The sequence below is a fragment of the Falco peregrinus genome, chromosome 12 (assembly GCF_023634155.1).
Source record: "Falco peregrinus isolate bFalPer1 chromosome 12, bFalPer1.pri, whole genome shotgun sequence".
NCBI lineage: Eukaryota > Metazoa > Chordata > Aves > Falconiformes > Falconidae > Falco > Falco peregrinus.
Genome location: NC_073732.1, coordinates 10,003,682 through 10,024,239, shown reverse-complemented (window position 1 = coordinate 10,024,239; position 20,558 = coordinate 10,003,682). Strand labels below are relative to the sequence as shown.

Genomic DNA, 20,558 nt, shown 5'->3' with positions numbered 1-20,558 from the left:
ACGTATATTGTGAAAACATGTTATACATTCCAGCGTACATACAGGGCGTGTGTACCACTAACACCTTAGCCCTAGTCTTCTGTGTGAAAATGCACAAGCTCCTCTGTGAATTTCAGTTGATCTTTAGTCCTTCTTCTAGCAATCAAGTATATTGTTTAAATTTTTTTGGACAATACACAGATCACTGACGGGCACTTCATTAAGATAGCTAAATCCATCCTTGCAGGCTTCATCTCTAATTTTATAATGTGGTTTTCTTTGTCAGATGACTATGTTTTTTCCTAACTCTTTCAACAAAAGTATCCAGCATGATTCAGGTTTATTCTTTTATCAGTCGTACGTGTTGTGCATTCAAAATAACCAACTCTGTCATCTGGAGAGCTGTACAGTGCTCCTGAAGCAGCAGGTGAGATGCTTTAATCTGAGATACCCATTACAAAGCTGGTGCAATCAGTCCGTCTGACTCCTTAAGACTTACACTGGGGGTTTTTCCCCCCGCTCCGTGACTAGGAGTGACTTACTGACTGCAGCATCCCTGAATTGCTCTGGAGAAGCAGCCTGCTTACCTGTGATACTTGCCCCACTTCTGTCCCTGTTGCAGGGCGAGTGATGGGCCTGCCCTGCTTCCCCTGAGGCTGGCTGGGAGGGCAGGGAAGGTGCGGGGCTGCTGCTCCCTCCCCTCGGGATTGCCCTGTGCCAGCCTCACCACTGAAGAGCTGTCGGAAGCAACTTGTTGAAGAGGTGCTGCACTTTTGGTCAGTCTCTTGGTGCTCAGAGAGCCAAAGCTTTTTGCTGCTGTTTTTTTAACCATGTTTTACTTTCCTCCCTGTGCCCTCTTTCCTTTTGCGAGCTCGAAAGCAGAAACATTCAGAAGCAGCTGGGGCTGCTGGGTGAGAAGAAAACCATATCAGCAGTTGATTTGAATGGGAGTAACAGAGTTGTAGATGGGAGGTCAAGGCTATGGTACATCATGTCTAACCAGCCTGTTTACCTTCTATAGTTCTTTCAAAATGTTTCTTCACTTTTTTTTTTTTTTAAGTGGAAAATCTGGGGGTGGTTCTTTCCCTTCTGCTTGTAACCTCTGGATTTAGTTAAACCCACAAAAATGCTGAGAGAAATTGCTTAATCCCACTGAAGTCTGTCATCATCTTTCAGCTCGATATAAATTTTTGTTTGATTTTTGAGGAAACTGTCATTTCAAGTGTTTCAGGCCATGACAGAAGATGGTATCTGTATGTGTTACGGAAAGGTTTTTAGTAAGTACAACTAACATATTGCAAAACCAATGTTCTGCACGTTCTGTTTTTAGAGGTAGGTCGAGGAAATGTCCTAGAGAGTCAGGCTGAGCAGGCTCTGTGTGCTACACTCGAGCTAGCACAGCTAGCCACACGTGTTTCACCACACGTAACTACTAACAATACATATCTGTGAGGGTTTTGCTTTCTGCTGTTTTATGCTTTTATACGTCAAAGACCTTGCTCTTAGCACAAACCTGAGCTTCCAGGCTTTATGGCATTGCTGTAGCCTGCTCCAAAGCAGATACTTACAATGTTCTCCCTTGTTACTGCTTCTAAAATCACCTTTTTTTTGAAAAATACATGTTGTGTTCTGGGTGATTACAGGTTGGATAATTATGTGTCTACACACTTGGCAGAATAAAATAGATTTATTGATGTATATAGCCCCTGGCTTCCCAGGGGAGTTATCGGTAGGAACCCTTTTTTTGGCCAGAATGTCTATGACTCAGCATCCATCACTGATCTCTGAAATTCATCACTACATCTGTCAAACGTTCAAGTTTTTTTCCATCTTACAAGTTTCCTAAACTGTTGTTGTATAAACAGCCTTTTAATTACATCTTTCTTATAAGTCTGTCAATTTACTAGAAGGACACTCTGTACTATCTGAATGAGCTATCACTCCTTCCCTTTGCCTTCCATCCTTCTAAAAAATCTGCTCGTAACTGTGGCAGGTATTTGTGTTCAAGTCATTACCTGATCTAGAAAAATGAGATCTTCTTGTACAAAGCACTTATGTCCTGTATTTCAGACTTATGGCTGACACTGAACTGAACTTGCTGTTGAACTCTCTATCTAGCAGCCTGAAAACATCTGGTCTCTTGTGACTGAATTGAATAAGCAGCAAAACGCAGTAATTCTTTTTTTATTATTTTTTCTTGACAAGTTTTAGCACAAATTCTAAGAAACTTCTGTACCTTTCATATTCTGAATGGGGTCATGAACCTTCCTTGGCTATAAATGTGCACCTGCTCTTCCACCTTGCAGAGCAGAACAGCAATAAGCTGTATTTAATCACTACCTGTGAGCATGCCCCCCATGAAAATGGCCTTGCGGGGGACTCTCAGCTGGCTGCAGCCCCCAGTTGAAGTGGAAAGCATCTCCCCTCCATCGTAGGGCTGTGTGGTTAGGCAATAGGGGCATGGGGGAAGTGAGAAGCAAGTAGTAGACTTTGGGTTGGAAGAGCATAGGAACTAGAGCACCATCAGCTTGCTTGAAAAGGTGTGTGATCAAAGGCTGGCATCCCCCCCGTGTTGTCTGTGTCTCAGGGCTGCTGGGCAGTAGGTAAAGATTGGGCTTTTCTGCCTGGTGCTACAAGTATGAAATGACTCCTCATTGTGTCCCTGTACTACTTCTTGGCTGATTTTCTGTTGGCTGCGAGTGTTGTGGGGATTCACTGGGGGCTTTGCAGCACTGAGGTGTTCCAAAACAACTGCAGAAGGTGTTCCCTACAGCTCAGAGGAGCTGTGTAACAGCATACAGCTGGAATATTTTGCCTTAGTAGGAATCATACACCTGGGTCAGAACAGATAAACCAGACTTGATCCCGTGGGCAAGCAGAAGGCTCCCAGCATCACCCCCACTACGCCCCACTTAGAGGTTTGAATAGCAATGAAGTGCTGTTGTACAAATGCCCTTTTGCAGGACAAATAAATGAAGTTTCTGTATAAAGGAGTAACATAAAGCTAAAGCCCTACTGATTCCTCTTGAAAATTCCATAGGAAGACCAACTGCGGCCAGCTCTTAAAACTAACTTCATTTACAGCATCTTATAAAATTATGTGATAGATGAGGAACATGTGTCCCTTTTTCCTGTTTTATTCTGCCCTACTTTAGCTCCTTTCTTTCACAAAGCCTGTCTTAGCTTGATGTAAGGGCTCCTTCTCAAATCTGCATTGTTTCCACCCTAGTTAAGTGTGGAGAAAATATTGCTCAACACAGCCTAAAAAAATGAGCGTAAGAAAAGACTCATCTGGATAATTTTTGATTAATTGGTTTTTTTCTTTCCCTCTTTTTCTTTTTTTTTTTTAATTTTATTAACTGAACTAAAGTGGTCCCAACTTGTATAAGCTCTTCTGAAAAAATGCAGCCAGCACGAAATGTGATAGCTGGGAAACACCCACTGCAAGGCTGATGGTGCTGATGGTAAAAGCCTGGCAGAAGCCAACACCAACGTGCTATTGGTATTTGTAGAGGGAGTGCTTCTCACCCCGCTCAGCAGTCAGAATTAGCTCCTGTGCTCCTTCCTGGTGATGTCTGCCTCATGCCAGCTGTAAAGGCAGGATGCTGTGTGGCAGAAGCTAAGGCAAAATGTACTTTTGGGGGCTTTGGTGTCTGAGGCTGAGAAAAAAACACCATGACACAACGAATCCACTGAGTCATCTGCCCGGGGAACAGTGTGCTCTGTCACTGGCTTCTGGAAATTTTTATAGCTGTTAATTTCCCAGGACAATCCCCCGTAGCAGTTCATTTGCCCCAAAAGGAATCATTTGCTGTAAATTCAGGCAGAAGATGAACAGCTTGTATTTCGAATCAGCAGGACCAGAGTGATGACTCGGAGGAGCAGCCCGAGGCCCCTGGGGCTGGGTGCAAGGGCAGCGCAGTGGGGACCGAGACCATCCCACTGTCTGGGGACAGATGCTGCAGCTCGGTGAGGCCATTAGTCCTCGTGGCATCTTCCCGGCTTCCCAGCAGGCTGCATTTAGCTGGTGTGGAGAAATGAGCAACTGGGCACCGTGCACCCCTTCTGACAACCAGATAAGGAACCAAAACTTGAAGCTGCTGCCATCAGGTTTTGGTGGGCTCCAGCTGCACTGCTGAGGGCGAGTGTCCACCTTCAGGGCCTCAGCAGCTGGCTCCAAACTGGGCTCATCCAAAGCTCTGCTCCCGCTAAGAGAGCATGGATCAGCTTCAAGGCTTTGTGCACCAAGGAGGTCTTTAGCAGGAAGGAAATGAAGGGGGAAACAAAACTCAGGCTTTCAGAGCAGCTGAAAAATCCCCATGATCCAAGAGCCAGCATTAGTTGTGCCCGCGCAGTGAATAGGAGGAAGGAGGGATCATTTCCTCGGGCCTCCTTTTGTGCCTGTTAAATCATTAATGCCGCTCTAGGTCTCTATGACTCCTTTAAGCTTGAGCACCTGGAAAGCTCTGGGTTGCATGTAGGCCAAAGAAAACATGTTTTTGCTATTAAAAGCTCTCTTATTTTGTCTCGTCAGCCTATGCATTTCTTGCAGACCATGCTAACGTGCGCAAAAGTGAATTTCTCTTTTCTCTCTTCTCCTTAGATGCAGCTATTTCATTGGAGAACACCCGACCTCACTGGAGAGAAATGTCCCATTCAGGGTACGGAAGGTAAAAAAATCTCATTTAGTTTATTGCAGCTCGTGTCACGTCCTGGAACAACGACACCCCTGAGACAGCACTGATGTACAGCTCTGGGTGGCTGCAGATTTCCCCACCAGACCTGGCCCCCCCAGTGGGGCCATCAGGACCTGATGCTGGGAATCCCCAGCAAAATTTCTGAGCTGACAGTAAGAAGACAGATGCCACTGTGGGGAGAGAACTGCTCTGTTACGAGATGACAGGAAGGAAATCTCAGGTTACTGCCAATAATACAAGGACAGTACTTTTTCATGATGAACTGAAGTACAGGTGGGGCCAAGAACAAGTCCATCCTTTTTTTACCCCCAGTGTTACTTCATAGAGCACTTGTAAAAGATACGTTCTTCCCCAGAGTTTGTTTTTCCATAATTTAGAGGAATTTGTAACAGGGAAAGATGACCCTGATCCAACTGGTTAATTGAAGGATGTTCTCTCTGTAAACCTGTTCTAGTAAGATGCCAAGAAGGTGACTTACAAGCAGGTGAAGGCTGTTGGGTGCTGTGCCGCTGTCGGTGCACTCCTTTGCGTAGTTCCACACTTGTCCTTCACTGAGATGCTGGTAACAGAGCCAGGGTTCTACTGGCAGAGCCTGTGCCCCAGCTAACCCCCTAGCATTTTATGCAAGGTGAATCTTTATCTTTGCCTTTGGGGATTGATTGGGTTTTTTTATTTCTATGGTTTAAGAGTTAATACTCTGTTTCTGTTTAATATTGGTGAATTAGCAGTACAGTAAGGAAATAACTTGGTAAATTAGCTCTTTCAAACTGATGTGATCCAGAATTACATACACAGTGTAAGGACTTGATTTCCAAATGCTCTGGAATGCATGTCAGCCCCGTTTTTCCTTATCCTTTCTGTGTGTGACTAGCCTTTGCCATCCAAATCCGAAAGCTGTAGCTGGAGACTAGCCGGAGCAGTGGCGTGGGGCAGGCGGAGGCGGCTGAGCCAGCCCAGCAGCCAGGCTGCGGAAGGAGAGGAAGGACCTGCAGGGCACGCCATGATCAGTGCTGGAAGGGAAGGGAAGGAACCTGAAGCTTCTCCATGATGAGCATGGTCTTGGGTAGCCTGTGCACAGGAGTGATGCCGCATTTTCCCAGTGACCTTGGGAGCTGGATGTAGTGGTAAGGGCGGCAAGAGTTTGGAACAATAACTGCTAATGCACTACAAAGGGGGGTGGGCTATGTAAACAAACGGCTATGATTAGATTTTACTTGGTTCAAAGAAAATATTCCCATTCCTTTTAAGTTTCTGGTAACATCTGGGCCATCTGCAGGCTCCGTGGCAGGTGATGTTTGCCAGCATCCTCCCCTCGCCTGTATCCTCTTGCCTGTGTTTATGGCAGAAGAGAAAGATGTTAAGGAGAGAACCAGCCTTTAAAAAACCTATATCTCCAGGTCTTTTATTCCCATACCCCCGACAGGAATATTTTCTAGGCTTTTCAGGTGTACAGCTGTGGTAAATAGCCCTCGCTACCCCAGCTGTTGATTTAGCAAGCTAAATCTGCTCATTTCCCTTAGCCCCTGGAAAGCTCACGCCGAGGGCTCTCGGTGCAGTGCTGGGACTGGGAAGAAGCTATCCGTCTTTTGATTATTGTTTTCTCCTGCGGTGTTTCAGCTGGGAACAGTCTTGTCCTGCTCTCCTAAACAGGGAGGACTTGTGGTTTTCCTGCATGCTTGATGAAAAGCAAAATCTGCCTGGCATCTCTGGGGGAGCTGGGGGGCAGCCGCAGTGGTCAGAGGAGGGAAACCCAGATTTCCCCACTTAGCCAAAACCAGAGCTAATTGTAGGAAAAGGCAAGGTCCGGGGGGTGGGCGGGGGGAAGCGTGCCATGCTGCTGCACCCCAGCCAGCCCTGACGTGCTGGGGTGGGCAAGGCTTTCGGAGCACTTGTAGCTCCCTGGTGCCCAGCTGGGAGAGGCTCAGGGAACACGGATCCGACAGCCTTCCCGTGCCACTTCCCTGGGACTGCAGGCAGAGCCTCTGTCTTGGGAACGGCTGTAGCACGGAGTTACTGCAGGGCTTAGGAGTGCTTGCCACGGCTCGCGCTCCCGGCTGCACCTGCTGCTGTCAAAGAGGAATAAAGAGAGATGGTTCCTGCCCCCAAAACAGCGAACCTTTATAGTTTTGGGGGATTTTATCTGATTAATGGAGCTGTTCCTGCATTTATTCCTACAGGGTCAGACCATTTGTTTTCATGGGGTGTGCTAATATATTTTTTATTTTTTCTCAGCCATTGCTTTTTTTAAAAAAATAATATCTTAGAGGTTTGTTAGGGAAAGTGTGGTAGAGGTACTTCCATGTGACATATTTATACATACCATCAGTGATGTGAATTCAGCCTTGCACTAAAGTAATAACTGATAGGTTGTAATGTTTATAAACATTGCTTTGAGATTTAAATTTAGAAGACAAGCATAGGAAATAGAACTTATCACAACACACTGTAACCAAATAGGGTCTCAATAAAGAGAAACAAAGAAAACAAATTTTATACCTGGGCATTTACATTCTCCCAGATGTTGGGTACCATCTGCCAGGACTTTTTAGCTCTAAAGTAAGCTGCATTTATAACACCTATAAACCCGGTGATTTCTTCCCATCTTTCTCCCCTGCCCACACTTTTGGAAGAGAAGGATGTACAGTATAGTAACTTGGGGTGACAGTTTTCTGTTGGTGTATATGGAGAACAGCACAAGCATATTCAGGGGGACTTGGCTCCGTGAGTAGGACCAAAAGGACCAAAAGGTTCTCTTTAGCAGTGGGTGGGAGAGCCGTGGCTCCAGCTTCCCATCGCAGGTGCTATGAAGGTGCAGCTGCAGCCAGGGAGGAAGGTGTGTCTCCATCGGGATTCCCACCTCTGAGCTACCCCGACCATCAGTGCTCCTGGGAAGGACTTTCATAGCTGAGGAGGTTTTATCTTCCAGCACCTGCATATTTAGGATGCTCCCAGTTTATTCTGGCAACAAGGCTGCTAACTTTTATTATTGTTTTGAAAAGATCCACACAGGTGTTATGTGTATTTATGTACAGTTCACATGTACTACTTAACAGATGCTCGACATCTCAATTCCGGCCTTATTGCTGTGTGCTTGTTGTATCAACAGGATATTTAGACTCCCTAGAACTCAAGTTTTTACTGGGAAAAAAGTCAGGTTTTACTGAAATATTGAAAAGTCTTATCTAGTTTTGTTTTCATTCTGAATCCCAAGGATTCCGCACAAAGATGAGATTTATTAGAGGCTTGAATGCTCAGTTGTGTGCATTATTTCCATTGGATTGGGAGCAGATTGAAAACTGGAGAACTGGACATTCACATGGTCCAAGAAATGAAAGGTACAACTAGCACTGGGTTATTTTTTTTGCTCTCTGAGTTATACTGACAGCAGCCATAACATTAAGGCTGAAAAGTTTATTTACTATATAAAGGCCATATTTTCCCTTCTTATCCCAGCTTTTCTTGGCTTTCATTGCTTGGCAGTATCCCCTTAACCACTAACACCCAGAGGCGTGGTATGAAACTGGGATGAAAAATGAACATGCAGAAGAATATTGGAGATTTAAGTGGGTATGGCTCTAAGAAAACCAGTGGAAAATATGTTTACTCCAAGCATCTGTAGCACCTAATTGAAGCAGTGATATTTTCTGTAAGAACATAGGGAATGCTTTTGTGCTTTCTCTTTGGCTTTGAATTTCACTTTGAATCAATGTGACATAATCCATGGAATTATTTTCTCACAGCTGCAATGGAAACTTTCTGCCAATAGACAAGGATGTGTTAATTGGGATGAAAAAGCTTACATTCAGTCCAGCTTTGTTGCTTTCTGGAGTCTTTGTTAGGAACTGTTGCTTCCTTCTAATTTATTGAAATCTAGTATACAGTAAATGCTATTATTTTGAAACTATTAATGTTGCTATAAATCTGAATGGCTAGAAAAGGGTGGCAGATCGTGATCAAAAGGGAGCTGATCTACAGCTGTGTGTGAAATCTTTGCTGATACTAAATGTGACAGAGAATGAAACACGTATTTATGCGCCCATAAAGGATGATGCAGTCCTCCTGGGCCTGCAGCGTTAGCATCGCTAAATGAATTTCTGTGAATCTAATTTAGAAGAACATAAAAGAACCCGTATCACCTTCAGGGCATCTGCGAGTGCTGCTGATTTGTTGTTTATTCATATTACTTTTCCCAGGCACCTCTCATTTGGAGGTTGAGTTCCCCTCGGGTGGACTTGGTGGCACCCGTGGGGGCACGCAGCCCTGCCAGGATGGGGGCCCAGCTGCTGGCTGCCGGCAGCGGTCCCAGCTGAGGGAAGGCTCCCGGTGCAGGGGTCTTCCCCTGGAAGAGGCGGTGGGGTACAGGGCGGCCCTTCATGGGAAGGCTGCCAGAGCGCTATGCACTGCTCCCTGGGCACTCCTCGCTAACGCCATGCATGTACCGGGGTTTTAATTACATACAGCTAAGCCGTGGTCAGCAGTTTTAGCTCATTATGGTCCATTATTGGTCTCAGGGTTCTGCAGTGCCGTTGCAAAATAAATAAATAAAAGGCACTGTGTGTGTTTGATGGGAAGACACGGGCAGAGAATGGCCTTTTCTTTCCTGCATCTCCATGCCCCCCTTTTTTGAGGCAGTGGGGTCCTGCAGCAGCCATCTGTTCTAAAAGCTACAGATTTAAGCATCCAAATCTTTTCAACTACATTAATCTGTATTTATACAGGTTACTTACCTTCCCAGGGACACAAAATGTGCAGGCAATAAGTCTGCCCACAGTGCCCTTGCATCCCCAGGGAGCCACAGCAGTCCCAGACAGGCAGGGGACCCCCCAGCCCTTCCCCTCCCTGCAGCTGCATGGCCAGCTGGGCTCATCCCACCGCTCAGGCATCCCCCAGCATTGCAACTCACCATCCTTTCACTCCTTCCTCCAACCCCCTGAGGAAATGCCACTCCTGCCAGAGCTGCCCGGGGCCCCCGCTGACAGTCTGGTACTTCGGTTGGACCATGGCCGCTGTCACCAGGTCAGACCAAGCCTGGAGAGCTGCCTGCTGCACCACCGGTGACTGCCCCAGTGACCTGCCAAAGAAGAGAAGATGGGCTCCCACACCTCTCTGGTCAGTCTGACCTCCTCTCCCTTGCCTTTTGTTGTATGTGCTTAATCTGGAGCTGTTTCAAAAATGTACTCCCTCCCCCCCCCCCCCCCCCCCCCAAATGCAGATTTACATTTTCCAGAGGCCTTTGAAGACATAAATCAAACAAGATAAATTTTAAAGCTCTTCTAATCAGCATCACAGTCCTGGTTTGTGCCATATGGAGGAACAGAGGAACAGACTGGAGCTGAGAGTGTGAGGTGGGGTGGGTGACGCACCAAACAGCCTCACCAGCAAGTGACAGCAGCAGAGATAAGCCCAAACAGGGAGATTTGATGGGCACTGTAATGTACATGGTCATGGCCATCACAACAGAGCATGACAGTGCCATCAGGGCAGCTGGAAAAAACTGTTTTTCCTATTTAACCAACTGTATCATTTTACAGTCATGTTTTGGAGATTAACAACAAACAGCAGAGGCTACTAATGCAAGTGCTTCAAAGAGGGAGACTTCATCCTGCAAAAGGCTTATCGAAAACCCTGACTGAAAACAGCAGGACAGTGTTCAGGCTGCATGAGCAGGGCCAGCAATGGGCTTTGAGTAGAGGTAGTTTCATGAACGTACCTGTGGGGAAAACGGTCGGAGCTGAAACGGCCCCAGCTGCCTGCTGGAACTGCTGCTGCAGGCAGTGCTGTGCCAGGTGGTGCCTGGCTTTCACGAGCCTTTGCAGAATGACAGAAATGTAATACCCACCTCATTACGGGGACCAGTTTCCAAATCTTTCTCAGTGAAGTTGCAAGAAAAGCTAATGTTCCTTCCTGGACAAAGCTTTGCAACTCTTCTTTTGGCCAACTATCAGCCCGAGTGGTGGATGTTGCCTTGGGTATGGGATACCATGCCCACGAGGAGGTGGCTTCACGGCAGGCTTACAGCATTTCATGTGCTTTAGGGATTTGCTTAGTCTGGCAGAGCGGTGCCTTGTGACAGGAGGGGGTGGGCTGGCTCCTCCTGCTCCCCATCGCTGCCGGTGTCACTCCAAAGCATTCCATGGCGAGGTAGCTTTCAGCCGGATGAGCAAGGTGTGATGTGCTGAGCGGCCATGTGGTTGCCAGACCCCTAGCATGGGGCTGCTTGAGAGAGTGCAGGCTGCAGCAGGGATGGGAACAGGACCTCTTGCTCACCTGAAGGTCAATTCTCTATCTTCTCACCATGCAGAGCAGGGCTTTATTCCAGGCTTAGTCCCTGAGTACAGGCATGCCTCCTTAAGGCAATGGGAGCAGGATGGCACAAAATTCAGCTCCGTGGGATCTCCGTTGGTGTGTGCAAAGAGCAGGCAAGGGGAAAGGGCTGTGGTACCTCACGCAGAGCAAAAGCAGACATGAAGTTCTTGATTTGAAGGGGGCTGTTCAGACTTTATCTCCAGCTTCCCATGCATTCAAAGCTGAGCTGTTCCCTTCTCAGTGTTAAAAGTTCTTCAAGCCCTGCCTGACTCCAAGCACAGAAAGAGCCCTAATTCTGCCACTCTTTCCCGCCTCTCAGACCTGTTGGGAATTTTTTTCTCAGCAGGAGTAATCAGAGTGCAAACCGACGGGCTGAGAAGGGCAGAGCTCTTCCCCAGCTCTCACCTTTGCCTGCAGCAGAGACCTGTGCCTCCTACCTGTGTCACTGCAGGGCTGGCTGCTGGGGAACTCGCATGGAGGTGACAGCTGGGCGGTCACAGCTCTGTAGGTATCCAAGTGTTGACAGGGATTTCTAAAAACCGTTTTGAAAAAATGTATTTTTGCCATCGCAAGTCCCATCAAAGGAAGTCCACAATGTTAAGTACTCAAATAGAAAACATTTATGGAAAGAACAAAAATGTTATCATTCCTTCTCTTTTCCGGTGAGTGTAAATTAATGGCAGTTCAGTGCTGCACTGAAATAAGCAGGGTGAGGTTGTGGGAGAGCTATTTTTAGGCCAAAAATATTCAACAGTTTGTCACTCGCTCATTCACTTTTTAATGTGAACAAGGCTTCAGCAGGCTCCAAAAAGCACGTGCCTGCTGCCCGCACCGCCCTGCTCTGCAGCGGCCCCAGCCAGGGGCCTCCAGCGTGTCCACAGGCAGGTTTTTACACAAATACGAGATCACTGCCCAAGGAGCCAGACGCCACCTCCTGTGTCTATGACGGTGGCTTATGAAAAAGGGCTCCCCGCTTTCCAGTGGTGGTAAGCTAGCAAAGGAAAGTTGCTAGCTTAGCCCCCTGCTCCATCATTTCCCATGAGATGTTGCTGGGCGCTGATAACCTCACCATCTCCCGTGGTGAGGATGTGCACGCAGAGCCACCACAATGCACTGTCATGGAAGGTGCTCAAGCTTTGGGCTTTTTCTTCCCCAAATCTGTGATTGTTTTTGGAAGGTGAGGGAAGGCTGCTCTGTATCTGAGGGTTTTTCAGAATCCTCTGCAGTGGCCTAATCCTGCTGTCACCCATTTCAGCTGGGGAAGAGCCTGGCCGCTGCTGAGGATTTTTGGAAGTGAGGTGCAAACAGTAAGTGATGCCCCCACATGGGAGAGGGGCTGGCCACCCTGCCAGCGCTGCTGGTGGGACTCACAGGACTATGAGGCCCAACAGCCCCCCAGGGCCACCTCCAGTTCTATGTTGCTTTGTATCCATAGGCAGATTTACCTCGGGTGTTTGCAAGTTACTATCAGGGAAATGGAATAATATTGCTCTACTTCACCTTTGCGTTGGAGTTCAAGCACCATCCTCAACCCCATGCAGAGACCCACGTCCTGGAGCTGTAGTTGCACCTGGGACCTTCGCACAACATAATGCAGAATAACAACCTGACAACTCTGTGTGTTCAGTCAGGATCAGACCTGCTGTCCTCCTTCGCAATGAAACTACTGCTGCTCAGCTAGCGTTGGTTTTCCAAGTGTATCCTATGGCTTGTTATCAATTGGAGCGAGGCTTAATTTTGATTCAAGCTTTCTCCTGAAATATCCAGCAAAGCCAAAGAAAGCCAAAGCCAGGAGAGTGAAGCAGAGATAAATGCACCTTAAAAAAAAAAAAAAAAAAAAAAGACCCAGGGTTCTCTTTAATTTGCAATTTATCTGCAATTTAAAAGAGTAAACACAGCCATGCTGAAGATGCATAAACACAGCTTGGAGAGCTATTGAAATCTAGGTCAGGGTTTCAGCTCTGCCTGGGGATCTCATTATGTGAATCAGGGAGACTCTGCTGCTCCAGGAACCAGGTGGAAGATACTTCTGAACCAGTGTAATGAAACCAGGTAGGCTTCTGCTCAATCGACAGCAGCTCCATGCAGGCTGATAAACAGGTCACAAAGCCATTGCTGAGCTGAAATTGCTGAATTATGACCGAATCACAGTGTTCAGTAACGGCGAAGGAAGCCTTCCTTTTACTCTCTAGTGGCTTCGGTCTACAATTGTGTTCTGAGGAGGACCTGAAGCATTTGCCAGCAGTAACCAACTCGCCTTCCAGATGCTTGAAGTAAAGTATTGAGCTGTCAATCTGACAGCTGTTAACAAAATACACAATTTGGGGGGAAAGAAAAAAAAAAGCTTGCATTGATCCACATTCATTTGATTTGCAATCTGAGCATATGACTTTTGCAGAGCATGAACCTATTCTGTATTTGAGACCCAGCCTGTGTTTGTATTTTAAGCTAGTCTTCCAAGCAAAACATGTGAAAAGAGAACATTTAAACAGGAAGGGTTCGATATTTTTTTTCCTCTCATAAATTTCTGTAGGTCTTGTTGCTGCTAATTACTGGAGATCTCAGCACAAGAGCTTTTCTTTCTAGTAAACCAGCTTCTCATGTTTCCTGCCCTTCAGTTAATCAGTTATAATCTCCTGTTCTGTTTGCTTATTTAACTTTTAAAAAGCTAATTGACTGTTTGTGACATGAGTCGGCCTAAGACTACGAAAGCAAAGTGTGTTTGCGTGTACCCGCAGAGCAGATGGAGGGTGGGCTTTGGCAATGCCCACAGCTGGCCGCTGCGTCCTCTAGCTGCTCCTTCCCTGATGCCCAGCGACCACCGACGTGCAGGGCGGGGGCGTTCAGCCCGGCTGGCTGGCTCTGTCCCACCATGCCTGCCCGTGCGCCTGCCAGGGAGGTCGGCGGGGCTGGCTGGCAGCCCAGCACCCCTGCAGGTAGGGCACGGGCAGCTGCCGGGGATGATGACCTGCAGCCTTGCCCAAGCGAGGCAGAATCCCAGCCGGCGAGGGTGGGTTAGGGTCGAGTAAGGCAGGGATGCGCAAGGGAGCCTCTGCAAGCCTGGTCCTCTGATTCTTCTGGAGGGGCTGGGAAAGCGGATTAGAAAGTAAAAAAATGAGGAGCTATTGCAACCTCATTTGTGCCTCTGCTCTGTTAATTGAAGGAACATGTTTGTGGTGGGAGTGGTGGACTTGTGTCCCCTGTTGCTCTGCTGTCCCACGTCCCCTCCCTGGCACGGGCATGCTCTTTGGAAACCTATTTCGTTTGGTACCTATTTCTCTCTGTGAACACGTAGAGCAGGACAGCAGCTGCACCCGCAGCTCCTCACTCCCCCACGCCCTGGAGCTGGACTTCACAAGATGCAGACCAGCACGTATGGGTGCCAGGGCTTCTCTGCAGCCAGTACTGGTTTCCTTGTTTACGTAGTAACCATGTCTTCAACCTGAGTACCAAAGAGGTCTCTTCCCAGCATGTACTTCCCGACGGCTGCTGCCTCCACAGGCAGCATCTCTGGTGGGGCAGCCCAGCGTGTGTGAGGCTGATGTGAGCCACCTGGGCTGGGACGTTACTAATGGTCTATTGGATCCTCTGAGCAAGGTTAGGAGATGGCTTTTCTCAAAACGGTATTTAATTGATTGCAAGTGAGGGGTTTTTTCACAGTGTGGTTTTTGCCTTGATCATGCAAGAATAACTAAGCCACACTAAATCTTTTTTTTTTTTTCCTCCTCCCTTTAAAACAGGTCTCTAGATCACACCAGCCTTTGGCCCCCTTGCAGCTCTCTGTGGCATCGCATGGCTACAGGCTCAAAGGGTACAGCCAGTGGAGAAGTCCTCCCGCGTAAGGTGAGTTTCTGAAGGGATGGGTCTGCTGTGAGGTATCTTAGCCATGCTCATGCATGCATATTTTTGCTGCAAAAGAGATTATTTTTTTTCTTTTTTGGCAACTACGTGCTCCTGGGATTGTGTTTCAGCATGACAGAAACAGGCTCAGAAGGTCCCACTTGAGTTCCTGGTATGACAAAACTACCTTTTAACGTCAAGCCATCAAATATGAGGCACTCTTGGTTTCTAAAGTGATTTGAGACATCATGCACAGTTCTATAAAAATGCAAAATGGGGCTGCTATATTACCTCCCATGGTTCAGGAAGTCTGGAGGAACTGGTTCAACATTTATTAGCGAAAAAGCACTTCCTTAAAGCCATGGCTGCAGCATCTTCCTTTGCAGCAGGCTCTTTATTTTTGTGCTTATAACATTGCAGTTTATTTCCGTGGCAACAACCATAATGCTATAATTCACATCCATAGCCACTTCACTGTTATTAGAAAAGGTAAACCTGTGACAATAATTTTAAAAAAAAATTATCTGGGTCCAGCTGAAATAGCAAACTATTAAAAAAAAAAAATTAAAACTAAGTGAATTTCTGGTGCATTAAATCATGAGATACTGAGCTGAGCTTATGATTTTTCTCCTCTCACTGCAGAAAAGTTGTCTGCCATACCGAGAGGTAAGCCTGCGTAAGCAGGCTGAGAGCTGTGGCTGCAGATGAGGGAACACACAAGCACTCTCATTTGTATTTTACTTCAGCTTTACCAATGTTGTTCTGTGTTTTTCCTTCCTTGAGGACTCCAATTACTCATGTACTGTTTTCCTTCGTTCTACTAAGTGATGCACAAATTGTTTCTGCATTCCAGGTTAGTTTCTGACGTCCCTCTCTTCTGTTTAAATGTGGATAATGACGATGCTGCCCTGCTCATCAGGAAATGAGTAGGCTGCTTGACCCCAGCCTGAGCTGAAGGAAAGAAGCCACATCTAGGTCAGTGGAATCACTATGGCTTACCACTAGCCCTGAATCGGGATTTGCCCCAACTTCACCAGTTATTCAGTGTTTTTGAACATGTTCTATCTTTCACCTGTGTCCAAAGTATCAATGCTGTCCTTCACTGACAAGTTTAGGACATAACGTGGGCTCTGCTGGGATGAGCACTGCACGCAATCAGTGAGGAACTAAGGGAAAAATTGCCTTTCCCTTGGTTCAAATTCCAAACCGGCCGCACAGTGTCCTTCCTAGTTCTGTCTGCTGTGGGTTTTGCTTGCTTTAAATATTTTTAGAACATAGTAAAAGGGTTTTTTTATTTTATTGTGCATGTGTGCGCACACGCACTCTCATAATTAATCAAATAAATGAGAATCCTGCCTGTATGATGAGACTTGCCTACAGAGGGTGTGTAGGACTCCACACTTGTCTGGTCTTCATTGCCATGCCTTGATTCACATGATCTTCTGTTTTGATGGGTTGATTTAATCTATTTTAACTGAATACTTAGTAGGAGTCAGGCTACTAGTAATATTAAATGAGCTAAGAAAAATACTGTACGTATGCTTTCCTGAAAATCTTTTATTTCCTCCATAAATAGAAATATAAAAGCTGGCACTGAGAGAACACAGCAGGCTATCAGAGGGGTCAGTTTGGCTGGTGTAGAAATTGCTCTTCAGATGATATGATTTTCCATTTATTACTGACTACATAACCAGGTTGTGAAGTTAGACTTGTTTGAGAAAGGTGTGAGCCATACGAACCATTTGGTCCCACACGTGGTCACGAGCTCTTCATCCTAGCTTGAGGCAGCTGGGTGAGCGAGTATCACCTTTCCTAGTTGTGTGTGATGTGGGTTGCAAATTGGCATTACGAAACAAACCTCCTCACCTGCTGCTTTGTCTCGTTACATTTCCATAGGCCAAAAAGAACAAAAAGCCCCACATTCAGTAATGCAGGTGTAGGCTCGCCTGGGCGCTGTGTTCCCTTGCCAAAGGTGGTGTGAGGTCTCTCCCTGGCCCCTGAACGCTCCCAGGAGATGACCAGCAGCTCAGCTGGCCTGGGTCTGCCTGCTCTTCGTGCGCACTCCTCCTGCACGGGGCGCTCACCTACACTGCTACACGGATTTGACACGTCAAGTTTGCGGCTGTATATAGACATTCTGCAATCTGCTAATTAATGCGTGGCCTTAATCAGAATACAGTTATGAAGAATTGGCTCTGATATTGGGTTTCACCAAGTTGGATAGGCCACATTTGATTTTTGCTTTCTTTTAAATTTCCTGCTTTTCCTGTTGCATGTTATTGCAGTCTTTTAACAGCTATCAGAGTCACCACGATACATGCTCCTTATTGCTGTGTGTGTTTATTTTTTACTTCATGTTCAGAGTATTATCAATATTGATTCTCAAGATGGTTCTTGTGCCTTTTCTAGGGCGACATGCAAATGGAGCGACTTTCCATTTAATAATAACTGAAACACTCTGGAACATTATCATCTGCATGGCAACCACGAGCCCATCTGCGGCTAACATCAATATTACAAAGCAAAAAAGCCTGCTTTTACATGGTAAATACACATTGTGAAAATCCTTATCAGAGCTGAATGTGGGCTCGGTGGGAAAAGCCATCCTCTCTGTAACACTAACAGCAGGTCACTTTATATTTCAGCTGTGAACAATGGACAGCAGTGATTCACTCTGCAGCTAGTCTCATAAAAGTCTACTCCTTATTCTCTGAGATGAGTAGGAGTGATATTTTTATGGATGAGTGTTGTTGTTGTTAAGTCTTTTCTAGGTCAGTTTAAACCAACACGTGTAACCCCTCCTGGCTGACTCCCACCTCTGTGCAAACTGGCAGATCCATTCAAACACAGGCAGGCGCTGGAGCGGTGCTCTGGAGGGGACACGCTGGACAAGCCACATCATCAGAGTTGGGAATTGGGTACAAAACGGCACCTAAGCCAGATGTCGAAACTCAGGAGTGCTGGACTCCGGTCTTTAAGTGAAAAAGAAGAGTGCCAAATGCTTGCCAGGGAGGAAGAAGCCTGTTCATCTGGGCACCAGCCAGAGAGGACCTTCAAATCTTCTCTTGGTCCTCTGCCTAGGGGTGACATCAGTGCAGGCTCCCTGTTTGGGGTTGTGCTTTCCCTCAAGTTAATGCTGCTCTTCTGCTTACAAAAAATCAGCACAGTATTAATTTCACTGTGTCTTAATTATTCCATTTCTGGTTTTATAAATATATAGCTGCTTTTATGCTTTAATGCAATATTTTCCATTAAGCAATCCTATACGGTACAACAAAAATAAGCACTCTTATAACAACATGTGTAAGATTAAACTATTAAACTCACTCAAAGTACACAGTTCATAAATTAAAAGTGCTTATGCTCATACTTTAGTATTGATTGCTGAGTTTATAAAAATAGAAGAACTTGCCCTTAGGAAACAAAAATCATAGTTCCTTAAGCTTTTCTTTGTCAGGAAGCCAAAAAGACAACATTACATGGAAATGTCGCCATTTGTTCATGTCAAATGTAGTTTATTCAATTAGATATTTTATAACTCTACTGAGTTATACGAAGGAGGTTAATATTTTTATTGTTTTTCTTCATGCTGTGCCTCTAATACACAGAAACATAACTTAGCCTAGTAAAATATACAGTGTAATTTGGTAATGTGTTTATTGGATTCCAGTAAAAGACTACGAGAAATTACTCAAGATTTTTGCATCTTCGACTAAAATTATCTTTTTTCTTTCTGCCCCTCCCCCCCCCTTGCAAGCTTTTAGCTTTTTGTTTTCTGAAAATGCTTTAAAGAAGAAATTGCTAGAAACAGTTACATTTTTTTCCTCAAGAGTCAGGAAAGAAAAGACTTTCTGGAGAACAAGGTCTTTAATTACTCATGTTTTTCAAAATTTAATTATCTGTGGTTCTGAAACATATCTGACATCTTGCAGAATGATAAATGCAAGAGGACTCTCAATTTACAGTAACTTGCTTTTTGAAATTGTCTTATGGAGGGTTCAGATCAGTGATGGGTTTATGGGTGTGGTTTTGTGGTAATTCAAAATAGCCAAGAAGTATTCATTTTTCCTGTGGACTTCATTTTCTGCCAGATTGGAATCTGGAGCTCCATTCAGCTCCAGGGGTCAGGTAAATGCCACCATCAATGTAGGAAGAAAGACGGGAACATGCAGCCAGTGCAAGGAAAAGGAGAGGACCAGAGCGACATCAATTTTAGGTTCACTTAACCAGTGATGGAACTGCAGCCTAAGCAGCTGGATAAAGCTACAGGCATGCTCATGAGTTTTACTGAACTGGGACAACGGTACCATGCCCCGTGCAATGGCCTTGCCACATATGCAAAGAAAAAGGAAAAGCAGGGCTGTTTAGCTGACTTTGGGCTGAGAATCACATATGTGGTCCATGGTCACTTCCTAAAAGTTCCTGTAAGCAATTTCACTATGTGACTCTACAGGAGGTGATGTTTCTTGAAGAGACCAACGCCCTCCCTGGAAAAATATCAGAAGTTCAGAAAAGGTGAAAGTTGAATGCTGCCACCCCCTTCCTCTTGTATAATTTGATTAGCTCATCCTCTTGGGCAGTAGAAGTTGCCGTCCCCATGGTGTTGGTTTTAGGGCTTTTTTTGAAGTCTTGTGTTGTATTAGGAGCTGCTATCATGTTTGAACTCAATTGAGGACATGAAACCAACTGCAGTTTGGCAAGCCACATAGGCTGGAGATAATTTTTGTTCTCTGTTAATTGACCTGCCTGTGGTTTTTTGTGCTGCCCAGGATTTAACCACAGCTTGCTCATGAGATGCTAAACACGTTTGTCTGAAACTGTGCCGGCTGCTGACCAGCAGCAGCGGTGTGTCATCCATTCTGGTTCCTCTTCCCCATGGCCAGGCACAGCTGCTATGCTGTGACATGGACAGACCCCAAGCCTAAGGCTTCCCTTGACTGCTGCATCCCTGAGGACATGGAAGGAGTGTTGAAAGGGTCTTTCACAGTGGGTACAGTGCTGGTCTGCCCCGGCTGGTCAGGAGCTAGTGGGGCTGACATGCAGACACTCTTCCATCCAGCTTACGGGCTACGCAAAGAGAGCAGAAGCGCTGGAGATGACAGTGGACTGTGGCACATAGTTTGTGGAGTGGCCTCTGGGAGAGACGCTGCAAACTGTGATGACTAAGAGTGGCCTGGAAGCTAAATCCAGTGTAACTAAGGGTTACATGAAATGCTTAATCCAATTTAAATGCAAACTGCTTCCAACAGAGATGGCCTCCCCGCATCCCACATGTGCATTCCTGCCCTCTCCCTTCTGTCACCTGTGGGTATCCTCGGGCTGTGGGCTGACTTGGATCATGCTGTTCATCCAGCACAAAGCAGGCGACGTTCTGTGTGTTACAGGTTCAGTTTGTGTCAGGCCAAAACTATGCATGTGCCAATCTAACCTGGGAGACCCCATCTGGCAGAACAGAGGGAGGAACACTACTCCGTTTGGTAGCCTTCAGTCAGACTGGATTGAGTAAAAGGAAACTGGGCTGCAGGGAAGCCAGTCTGAATAATGCTCAGGGCTGAACCGGTTTCAGCAGCTCAGGAGACTGGAAAACAGAAAACCACTGGACACTCCTCTTTGCTACCTCATGCAGGACCCACACAAAATCTGGAGCCTTCCACCAAGCTCTGGTGAGCAGGACTGCAGGCAGAGGAGCCTTCTTTTGGAAGAAACCAGCCAGCTAAAGACAGTTTGATGGGGCTT

The 20,558-nt window shown here is 46.2% G+C and overlaps 1 long non-coding RNA gene across 1 annotated transcript in view; it reads left to right on the top strand.

The window, feature by feature from the left end:
* The window catches only part of LOC114010722 (uncharacterized), a 33,819-nt gene extending 15,300 nt beyond the window's left edge, over positions 1–18,519 (top strand). The window contains exons 2-6 of the long non-coding RNA XR_003552323.2: positions 4,583–4,649; positions 5,548–5,800; positions 14,723–14,825; positions 15,676–15,797; positions 17,232–18,519. This is a non-coding gene — a long non-coding RNA (uncharacterized LOC114010722). The remainder of the gene's footprint in view (positions 1–4,582; positions 4,650–5,547; positions 5,801–14,722; positions 14,826–15,675; positions 15,798–17,231) is intronic.
* Positions 18,520–20,558: the final 2,039 nt, after the last annotated feature.